This window comes from Gekko japonicus, unplaced genomic scaffold (assembly GCF_001447785.1).
Source record: "Gekko japonicus isolate JY-2015 unplaced genomic scaffold, Gekko_japonicus_V1.1 scaffold147, whole genome shotgun sequence".
NCBI lineage: Eukaryota > Metazoa > Chordata > Lepidosauria > Squamata > Gekkonidae > Gekko > Gekko japonicus.
Genome location: NW_015163607.1, coordinates 348,453 through 359,659, shown reverse-complemented (window position 1 = coordinate 359,659; position 11,207 = coordinate 348,453). Strand labels below are relative to the sequence as shown.

General features: G+C 43.8%; 1 protein-coding gene across 3 annotated transcripts in view; it reads right to left on the bottom strand.

Annotated features, from left to right (window-relative positions):
• ZNF462 (zinc finger protein 462) overlaps positions 1-11,207 on the bottom strand; it is a 171,166-nt gene that overhangs the window by 120,219 nt on the left and 39,740 nt on the right. The window contains exon 2 of one of the 3 annotated variants that reach the window (XM_015407300.1): positions 1,752-1,886. The exons of the other annotated variants lie outside the window; for them this stretch is intronic. The gene's annotated coding sequence lies outside the window, so the exon portion shown is untranslated. The remainder of the gene's footprint in view (positions 1-1,751; positions 1,887-11,207) is intronic. 3 annotated transcript variants of the gene reach the window in all.

Below are 11,207 nucleotides of genomic sequence, written 5' to 3'. Positions count from 1 at the left end.
TACTTTATCCATTTCGGTTTTCCTTCTACTTTTACTTTTTTTGCTCTTTCCAAGGTATGGAGGTTGAGACCAGTGTTCCCTCTAAGCTGAGTTAGAGTGAGCTAGCTCACAGTTTTTTAGCCTCTGGCTCACACATTTTTGTCTCAGGAAGGAGGGCTCCAGAGCAAACTAATTTATTCAGTAGCCAAATCGCTCGCTCACAACTTTAATGCCAGTCGCTCACAAAGTGAGTTTTTGCTCACAAGACTTCACAGCTTAGTGGGAACATTGGTTGAGACCTTTATCATATTGTATTTCAGGACATCTGGTATTACTATAATATGACAGAGTTCATAATTTGTCTTAGGCCCCGGTCACACAGGGGGAGGGGGGGGAAGCACGGCCAAAGCTCGGCTTTTCTGAGCCACAGCAAAATAGACGCATGGCGGCGGGATCAGACAGATCCCTCGAGCCGCCGCGCAGTTGCTCCCCGGCACGAACAGATGCCGGGGGAGGGAGGCCACGGAACAGAGAGCGAGGCAGCCGGCTGCACATGTGTGCGCATGTGCAGTTTGGCCGGTAGCATAAAATGCTGCGGAAGATGGGCGCGTCGGCGATCCCACGGCCGCCCTTGCTGCAGAGCTTCAGGTAGGTAGTACTCTTTTCTAGGTTTTTTTTTTATGCACGGTTTCACCCGGAAAGGACGGATCGGGCACGGGTGCGCTCCACTTCCCAGATGTTGCCGTGTGATCGCGCCCGTTTGATGCACCCCTGATCCGTCCCTCTTGCAGGGCAAAACCTCCCGTGTGACATTAATTTTTTACTACCCTAAAATCAGACCTGTACAACCTGTGACTCATCAAGGCAAATATAGCCCACCTGCCAGGTACTGGGACATGAAAGACGCTTCACAGGAAAGGGCTATGGCTCAGTGTTAGAGCATCTGCTTGGCATGCAGAGGGTCCCAGGTTCAATCCCCGGCATCTCTAGCTAAAAGGACCAAGCAGTAGGTGATGTGAAAGATCTCTGACTAAGACCCTGGAAAGTTGCTGCCAGTCTGAATAGGCAATGTTAACTTTGATGGACCAGTGGTCTGATTCAGTATAAGCCAGCTTCATGTGTTCACAGACACACACTGCAAAATCGGTTTATTGAGCCCTTATGAGCTTTGGGATAGGGGAACAACACGGACAGTCACAAATGTACAAGACTAATCTGGGCCAAAGTCACACAACAAGCTTCCATGGCAGAGCGGGGATTTGAACCTGGGCCTCCCACATCCTAGTCTGACACTTTGACCACTAGACCACACAGAAAGAACGTATACACCATATATATCCATGGTTCTCACAGTGTGGGTCAGAATCCAAAAGTGGGTTAGGGTGCCCCCTTACAGGTGGGTCGCAAAGGCAAGAGAAAAGTGACCCAGGAAGGAGACTCAATGGCAAATTGGTGTTTGCCTCTGCTAATGGCCATGAAATACAGTCAGCTGCTCAGCACTGCTGTACATTTATAAATTCTAAACATGAGAAATAATAGAACATAAACTTGCTCAGTGCAACCTAACATAAAACTTCTGTGCTATAAGCTGGGCAAGGGGGCAGCAGCATGGAGTTTGTTTGCAAGACAGCCCTAAAAATTAAGAGTAAGTTTAGAAGCAAGCTTCACTTCAAAAAATTTGAGAACCCCTTCCATGGAGGTCTGAAGTTAAATGCTGTGTATTTTCAAGCCCCTTTAAAGCAATAGATGGTCAAACAACAGTTGGCACTTACCGCTTAGATGAGCTGGGGAGTCAACAGTTTAACCTGCTGATACATCACCAAACCTTAGCATTTTTTGCTCAAACTTTGCTGATTTTGTATTACTCAACATGAGGCTGGAGAAGAGTTCCCAATTCCAGGTGTGATCTAGATAGACAGGTAGTTAGAGATGTCCTTGTTAAACATATTTGTGCAGTTAACACCACACACACCAGGAGTGAAGTCAATCTTGAAGGTGGCCCAGCACTTAAACTAATACTGTTGTATTGTATTGTGCCTAGTGGACCCCTAACAATGCTCTTACCCTGGTACCCAGATTTATCCAGTTGTTAGCAAGGCTAAAGTTTGCTTGTACTAGTTCACCAATCCTCCATCTGGCCTTTCTTAGAAAATGCAAGTTCCATTTGATTGTATGCAATGAGCTTTTCCAACAAAGGAACACTGCTACTAGCACTAAAGGACTGAAGTAACTTGATGAATTGGTTGTTTTTTTTTTGAGGGACTGGTTCGCCCTTTTTCATATTCTCCAGAAAAAAAATAACTCTAAAGACTCTAGGACTTTTCAACTTCAGGAAGCTGAGAGGCAACGGCTCAGGCAGGCTTGGATGGAGCAAAAGGGCAAAGAAAACATGGGGGGTAGGCAATATAAAGAGGATTCAAGGACCAGGGCAAATTAAAAACGGGATCAAAAAGAGCACGCACAGGACAGGGAGTAGATTATATGAGTATTGCATGTATCCCAAAAGCCTACAGCTAAGAAGCAGGATAGGAATTCTTTAAAGAAATATAGGAAAGGATGGTTCACATGAGTTGAGAACTATTCTTCAAGGGTCGATTCAGGCAATATGAAGTTGTACTCGGCATCAGATGTGGATAAAACATGATACTTTAGCCATTCTGCTCAAAAAAGGGAGAGAAAGTCTATTTTGTCTACAGAACAAAATTTGAGTCAGTATCTAAAGAAGTGTGCGGCACACAAAAGCTTATACCCAGAAGAAAACTTTGTTGGTCTTAAAAGTGCCACTGAAATCAAACTTTGTTCTGCTGTGTCAGACCAACATGGCTACCCACCTGAATCATTCTGTCTACAGTTTGTTAGCTTTGCTAAGCTATGCATGGACAGGGATAGGCACAAACCGAGCCCTGTTTGTGGTTTGGGAACTGAAGTCTGTGATGGGTCTACTGTCATGGACTTCCATGAATTTTTAACGCAGTTTGCAGTGTCTGTGCTGGTTCCCGGCCAGAGCAGAAATAAGGGATTTAAAGGGACTCATCCGTTTAGACCCCTGCTTTCTGCTCCAACAGAAAGCCATAAAAGCAGCTGAGCAGCTGGGGCTCCCTGCCGCTCAGCTGTTTCAGGCTTTCTGGTGCAGTCCCTTTAAAGTTTAAACTGTTCCATGTGGCTCAGTTGTTTAAAGGGGTTTTCTTAGGCAGCCAGCCCTGGGCCCACTGCCCAAGAAATCCTCTTTAAATAGCTGTTTAAAGGGGCTTTCTTAGGCAGCTAGCCCCTGAGGCTCACTGCCTAAGAAAGCCCCTTTAAAAAGCTGAGCAGCACAAAGCAACTTCTCAGCTCCAGGTGGCTCAGCTATTTAAGGGGGCTTTCTTGGGTTCAGCTCTGAGCCATTTGGACTACTGCTTTCTGCTCCCCACGGAAAGCCGCAAAGAGCAGAAAACAGTGTTTTAAATGGTGAGCCATTTAAACTCGTTTTCTGCTCCCTACGGAAAGCGGTGGGGAGCAGAAACTACGTGACACAAACCCATACAAACCAATTTGGTTCGTAACCAACCTTCCAGTTTGAATAGGTTTGTGCTTCAGCCACAAACCAATCCACAAAAATGTGATTTCTGCCCATCCCTACTAAAAAGCATCATCCCCATGTGAGACCCACATAGCAGTGCTGAAAATAATTAGGTCTTGTCTAGCCAGCCAACTCTTCCATATCTACATCAGCCAGCATTTGTCAAGATTTTCTACCTGATCACCTGGAAGGATTTTTTTTCTTGCCTCAAACAGCCAAAAGTAGGTACTTATATGATTGCATGTTTCCTTGAACAGTATTTCCTCATTATACACTGCATCATTTTATGCACATATAATTAAAATGTATTTACATATAATTATTTCTACATAGTATCGTCCAGATAAATGCTAAAAACCAGATTCCCAACTTTGTAATTAAGCCTAGTCTGTTATGGATAATCGGCAGAGAAAAGAGGGTATACGTTCAAAACTATCTTGAAATGTATATATTGATCAACAATGCTTTCACCTTAAACATGTTATGGAGTAGGTTAATTGGTCTGAAAGTTAGGAATATGGGTATGGATAATACGCCTTACTAAATAGCAGCCAATAGTTCTCCCCTAAGTGACTCAAGTAATAATAGCATGCAGTCATATTTTGGAAAAGCCAAGGGATTAAAACTGTATGTTATGTATCTGAAATTCAATAAAACAGGAAATCTGATCAGGGAACTTTTTAATAACCATCTTACTGATGCGAGCGGAGTACTGCAAGCTAGGTGGATTCTGTTCTCAAGCAAGCAAACTCATAGAAATGGAAGCTTCAGAAAGAACTGAGAGAGCTTATCTCAATGACTGGTCTGTCGGTCTGTCTGTCTCTCATGTACCTACTTGCCACACTTCAAGTGTCCAAATGAAAAGAAGTGTGAGAGCACCACTATTCAGCTGCAAGGTTAATGCTACAAAGAGATGTGTAATTATCTGTAGACCCAGGAATAAGGCACAGCCGTTTCTAAGCCTTGGTCTAGAGACATACTAAGGTAATGCAATCTTGTAGGAAAACCACAAATTACCAGCCACTTAATCCCCCCAAATATTTCTCTATCACAACATTGCCCCCCTTAACCAACATACAATAACAAAATGAAAATAAATACATATCTATATTATACAGTGAAAATATATTGTCTATAAAAATGATTTTCACCAGTTATATCATAAATTATACTTTGTCCATCATTAACATCACTCTATTAATCATTCTGATCTTGATAGTCAAAAGCTTATCATGGAGAGTCTTATTAATAGTCATATTATCTTGTTTGCATGTGTTATTTGTCAGTTGACTGAAACTGGAACCAATGCCTTCTGAGACCTCTGGGAAGCACCTTGGAAATAGGTCGCAATAGTTACAATGCAATACTTAACTAATCCTAAATAAAATTATACACTTTAAAGTCCATTGAAGTCAATGGGATAATAGGATGTAATTCTTTTTAGGACTGCACTGTGGTGACAAAAGACCTTGAATATAGGTGTTCCACAATGATGCTCTTTTGATTCTATACACAAGAGGATTCATTTTTCATGCATACTTGACTCCCTGATTGAAGTTCAGGAAGGCCACAAGCTGTCTTGTGGAAATAATATTTTGGTTTCAGGTTCTAAGTTCCCTTCAGCTTCCTGAGACTTTCATTATTCAGTAAATCATCAGTTAAGGTCAGATGAGCTCTAATGTGTCCTTCCATTAGAAGCTGAGCAGACCAACGATAGTCTTCTATGGGTGCACCTCACTAAGTCAGCAGTGACACACAAATCTCCACTACTATCAAAAGCTTTGTTCATTAGAGTTGACAGTGACATTGCAAAGTCCCTGAACTCAATGCAAAAAAATTGTGGGGCACTGTTACTGAATACTTTCTCTGGAATACCATGTCATGCAAATATCCTTTTCAGGTTAGTGATCACTGATTTGCTAGTGGTACCTGTCAGTGTGTACTTCTGGATGTAAAGGATAATAGTCTGTGATTATTAAAAAATTGGGGGGGGGTTCCTTGTAAATAAATCAGTGCCTATGATGAACTGGATGTATATTCAGTGACTCTGGTTTGGGGTAGCTTATATTGTAGGCAGGTGTATCAGCTTTCTGCCATATTTGCTATACTCTGATGAATCCTGGACCATACATCACTTCACAAGGGTGCTTTTTTTCTGTTGCACATTTTAATGACCCTTGTGGATTTTCTAAAACATCTCTCTGTAGATACTACTAGGTATCACCACATTGTTCCCCTTAAACATCACTCCCTTTATCACTGTGAGTTCATGTCAACAATTCCAACAGTCTCTGATTTTCAGACCACAAAAAGGATGTGGACATAATGGAGCAGGTGCAGAGGAGATCGACAAGGATGATCGGGGGCCTGGAGACCAAGCCCGATGAGGAAAGGCTGAGGGACTTGGGAATGTTCAGTCTGGAGAAGAGAAGGTTGAGGGGGGACATGATTGCTCTCTAAGTATTTGAAGAGGAGGGCAGGGAGCTTTTCCTGTTGGCAGCAGAGGAGAGGACTCGCAAGAATATGTTTAAATTAAGGGCAGGAAGGTAACTGCTGGATATTAGGAAAAAACTTTTTTACAGTAAGAGTTGTGCAACAGTGGCATCAGCTGCCTAGGGAGGTGGTGAGCTCTCCCTCACTGGCAGTCTTTAAGCAGCGGCTGGACAAACACTTGTCAAGGATGTTCTAGGCTGACCCTGCATTGAGCAGGGGGTTGGACTAGATGTCCTGTATGGCCCCTTCCAACTCTGTGATTCTAAGATTCTATAAGTATTTTTAGTTTCTGGTCACTGATCAGTCACAACTTGGTTCAAAGATTATAATGCTGGATCATTGCCAATTAATAATATGTTGCAGTTGCCAATGGAAGTCATAAGTATATTCATTTGCTTATTCAATGCTTTCATTTCCATTTCCATTTCCAAAGTCTTTTCTGGTACCACAGTCAGGGCCGGCCAGTTATTGTTAAATTTTAGACTGTCGCCTAGGGCGACGGCTCAATGAGGGTGCCATTCTGGCGGGCCTTGTTCCCTCCTCACCCCGCACAGGAAGCCTCCCTTGCCGGCTTTTTGCTCCGTCCCCAGCAAGAGACTCCCCTCTTTGCAGCCCCCCAGACAGAAAGAGAAGGAGCTGAGGGGGGGACAGGCACAGGGAAACGCCCAGGACGACGGGAAAATGCCGCTCGCCCTCTGCCGCCCCCACGGTCTCTTTGGAGCTCCTTTTGCAGCCTGGCACAGCCCCCCCTCTCCTCGAGCAATCCCACCCCCCTGCATGCATTTGCAGCTTATCCTCTCGGCCCGCCCACTGCGGCTCCAATGCCTGCCCCCGCCCCGCATAGGGGAGGGGCGCCAGAATGTATCCTCACCTAGTGGGCAAAAAAACCTGGGGCCATCACTGACTGCAGTGCAGGAAACTCTCAGGAAAAGTAAATCAGCAACAAACTACAGCTTACCTGTAATATAGGTCCCTGCCAAATCATATTTTTGTAATTTGATTATCATTTTTAGAATCACTTATTTGCTAAATAAAGTTTTAAGGGGGTTGTGACCTGTTGCCACAGGCACTATCTATAAATGTATCTTTCATAAGGAAATAATATACCAACTCTTTCTCAAATAGTATGTATATCAGTAAGAGATTAGGATTTGCATATGCCACTAGTTGCTAACACTCATATTTTTTGTAAGAACATTACACCCAGTCCAGTTTGCGGTGCAGCTGCTGAAGTTTTGATGGATCTTACACAGTACAGAATTTTAACACTCGCTATTGTATCAGGTGTTTCTTTTAGACTTTCCAGGATTTCTCCTGTATTGTATCTCAGCACCATTTTGTTGCTGTGTTAGAAGTTTCCACAGAGGTGGACCTCAGGGATAAAATGGCCAAGGTAAGTACCCATCCCATTCACCCCAAACCACTGAACATCTTTATTTGACTGTAACCATGGCATGAAGACTATAGCAAGCAATTTCACCCCTTCAGCAGATATATCTCCTACAAACAGCAGTTCTACAACACCAGAAACGCATTTCTTCCTCACTGACAAAGTTTTATAATCCTGTTCAGATAATTGTATTGACTTGAGCACCAGTTCCCAATTTAAATGGGATAATTGTTTCATTCACCTGCACTGGCAAAAATCCAGTCCCTGTCACCAGTTTTTCTTGCTTCTACAACATCAACATAAAACTTCTGATCCAGAATATTTTCAGTTGTACTTGATTTTTTGTGTGCTCTCGATCTGGCAGCACACTGCAAAACGAATCTATATACTATTAGCCACTTGTGGCCACAACTCGCAGATAGCTAAATCTGTGGATCAGGGTGACACAGAGGCTAAAGATATTTTTCTGTATACTTGGGGGACTTCCCAGGTACAGAGAAAAATCACAAATCTTCCCAGGTACAGAGAAAAATCACAAATCTTAACAAAACTATATAAGGCCGTTTAAATCCCCACAAATACAATTACGTTGTTTGTGCACATGCACACAACGCTGTTCCCTGATGAGAGCAAAGCCATTACAGCCAGGCCCAGCAGTAGACTCCAACAGCCGCACTGGGCACGGCCTCAGTATTAAAGCATGCTGGCAGCCGCGCTGGGCCTGGTTGTGGTGGTGGAGGCCACCTGGGAGTTGCTGCAGACTGGCACTGGGCACGGCCTCAGTATTAAAGCATGCTGGCAGCCGCGCTGGGCCTGGTTGTGGTGGTGGAGGCCACCTGGGAGTTGCTGTAGCCTGGCAGCAATAGAGGAGGGTGCTTGGGATTGCTGTAGCCCGGCCGTGGTGGAGAAGGATTCCCTGCAGCTGCCACAGTACAACAGCAATGGCAGAGGTCACCCAGCAGCTGCGCTGGGCTTAGAGGCAGCAGAGGATACTGGCAGCCACACCAGGCCCAGCCAAGGTGGAGGAGGAGTCCAACAGCACCAAAGGAGGACACTCAGCATCTGTGTCAGGCTCGGCAGCAGCAGAGGAGGGTAGTTTAGTTTTAATTTCATATATTTCACTAGGGGTGGGCACAAACTGGCTCATGAACTAAAGTTCATCACAAATTTTGACCAGTTCTCCTACTCCAAGTGGCTGTCATTCCACTCCGGGGGTTGTCATTCCACTCCCAGAATACTTCTGCCACTCCCAGGGGCTGTCATTATGCAGTAGCTAAATTGCTCACTCACAACTTTAATGCCAGTAGGTCACAAAGTAGAATTTTTGCTCACAAGACTCCACAGTTTAGAGGGATCATTGCTTGCAACATGCCCCCCTTGCTTGGAGTCTGATTCTGTGCTTCACATCAGTCCTGTTGAGCTGGCATTGCCACAATGGCACTAGATTTTGCTGGGCACTCTTTGATTGCATTGGTACTGCTAGGCACTCTGTACATTGCACTGGTTCTGCTGGGCTTGCAAAAATCCCACACACACCACCACCTTCAGTTTCTACTGCAGAGATTCTCTGGCTTGACCTTAGTCCTGTTGGGTTTGCACTGACACAGTGGCACTGGTTCTGCTGGGCTTTCAAAAAGGTCCCCCACCTTCAGTTTCTACTACAGAGATGCTCTGGGACTTCGTTTCTGTTCTGCTGGGCTTCTATTGCCCTTGTTTGTTTGTTTGTTTGCAGTTTTGTCCCCTCCACTGGAAACAATGGAGGATGGGAGCACTTTTTGGGGGGGGCTGTAACTTGGAACCCCATAAATCCAATCCTCACTAAACTTGGAAGGCAGGTAGAGGAAAGTCAGCCAGAGATCTCCTGTGAGTTCGGTATCTCTAGCATGCTGGGGGTGGTGGTGGTTCTACTGCATCACAAACCTTACAAACTGGGCACACCACAAACTGAACTGCATTTTCCTGGTTTGTGCCCATCTCTAATTTTCACCTTCTGCAAACCCAAAATTATTATAAATACCCAATAGCTCCTCTCCAGCAATGTAGAGAAAAATGAAGATTTGATTTTATCACTTTTCTCCCATGCTTCAATAGCTGCTGAAGAGTTCAACTCTGATTTCCCCCCCCCCACTGTAATTATCTGCAATAACCTCATAAAACTGCAGACTTGATCATGGGTGTAACATACCCATATTTACTAAGACTCCTGCTATCCAGCAGTACTTACGTAGGTTTTTTGGGGTGTGTGGCTCCCTTGTCTTCTGATTCTAGGTTTAAAACAAGGAAGTGGCCTTCAGTTTAATCTAGTTCACTCCCCATTCTCCACTTCTGACAACTGGTAATATTCTTGGGTCGAAAGACAAAGACCAACAGAATGAGAAACAGCTTAAGGCAGTTTTAACATGCAGAGCAAACTAAAACATCTTATCCAACAGTTTCTAAGCCTTGTTCTAGACAAAACCAAGGTCATGTGAATTTAGGGCACACCTACAAATTACCAGTTCCTTAACACTGTAAAATATAAGGGAATGTCTCTAAATTATAAATTATATCAGTACAAGATTTGGTCATGCTTTAATGCATGGTAGATGGCTAACAGAATTTAATCCATCAAAACTATACCCTAACAGGTTGCACTCTTTACCCTTTCTTTTGTACATTAAGAGCTGGGAGTACTAGTTAGCAGCTCAGTCACGTTTCTGACAAACTAAGCATGAGTACCACAGCTGATCAGCCGTTCCTCATAGCCTCAACCCCTCTGCTCCACAGATCCCTAAATATATTGCTGTTCCCTGTTACTTACATGCAATAGTCCTCTTCTTGCCCTCCCCCAAAACTGACTCTCTTCTCCCTTTTATTTGATCCTCTCTTCCTGCTGCCAAACAACCACACCTCTTCCTTCCTGTAACCTTTTCTATCCCTAATGGAGACCACAGCTTTCTAGGCTTCTCATCTGGAGGCCAGACTACCTGTATATAATGCTTTCCAAATTTCCAAAGCAATGACAACAAAGGGGATTTTGTGAACAAGCACTTCTCTGAAGCAACAGTCTTTTAAAAAATAGTGTACATATACTTATTCCCTGCTGAATTGAACCTTTAATATTGTTGCTCATGTTCCACAGAACTACTTCACTGTGGTGACGAATTTAAGCATGTTCTGTTGATTGTTTTAAAAACAGCTTCGGATTACAGACCCTGTTTGGTAATATAGACAGCTTAAGAATGTTCTGTCAGGCCAGCAGTGGTTTGCAGTTTGGTCTGAGGAGATGGTGTTAGAAAAATAGAAGCCTGAAGCCTTCTTGTGTGTGTGGTGATAGTTCAGTGGTCCTAGAAAAGGAAATGTGAGCTATGATTCAGTCAGTCACGTACATCCTTATCCTGAGTTTCATCCAAAGAGCTCAGGGTGGTTCATGCATGGCTCTTCCTTTCCCTATTTTTAAAACTTAAGCTTGTGACTTGAGAACCTAAGGCTGAACCTAGAATAACTGCACTGATATAACTAGCAACGTTCAAAAATCCTTTAATCATAGTTATTCTTTCTTTATACCACCTTCATCATTGCAAACTTGGTTTTACATTTGGGGTTACCTATAGCCAATCATTCTGCTGCTCTTTAGAAAATGAAATCAAATGGACTGCAGCCCACCACCACTCTCCAAATAACTGCCCAAATAACCCTGAAGACCTGACACTTTAACAATGCCTTCTAAGTCTGCCTCCATTCCTGAGGACTGGAAGGTAGCTAATGTCACTCCCATCTTTAAAAAGGGTTCCAGAGGAGATCCGG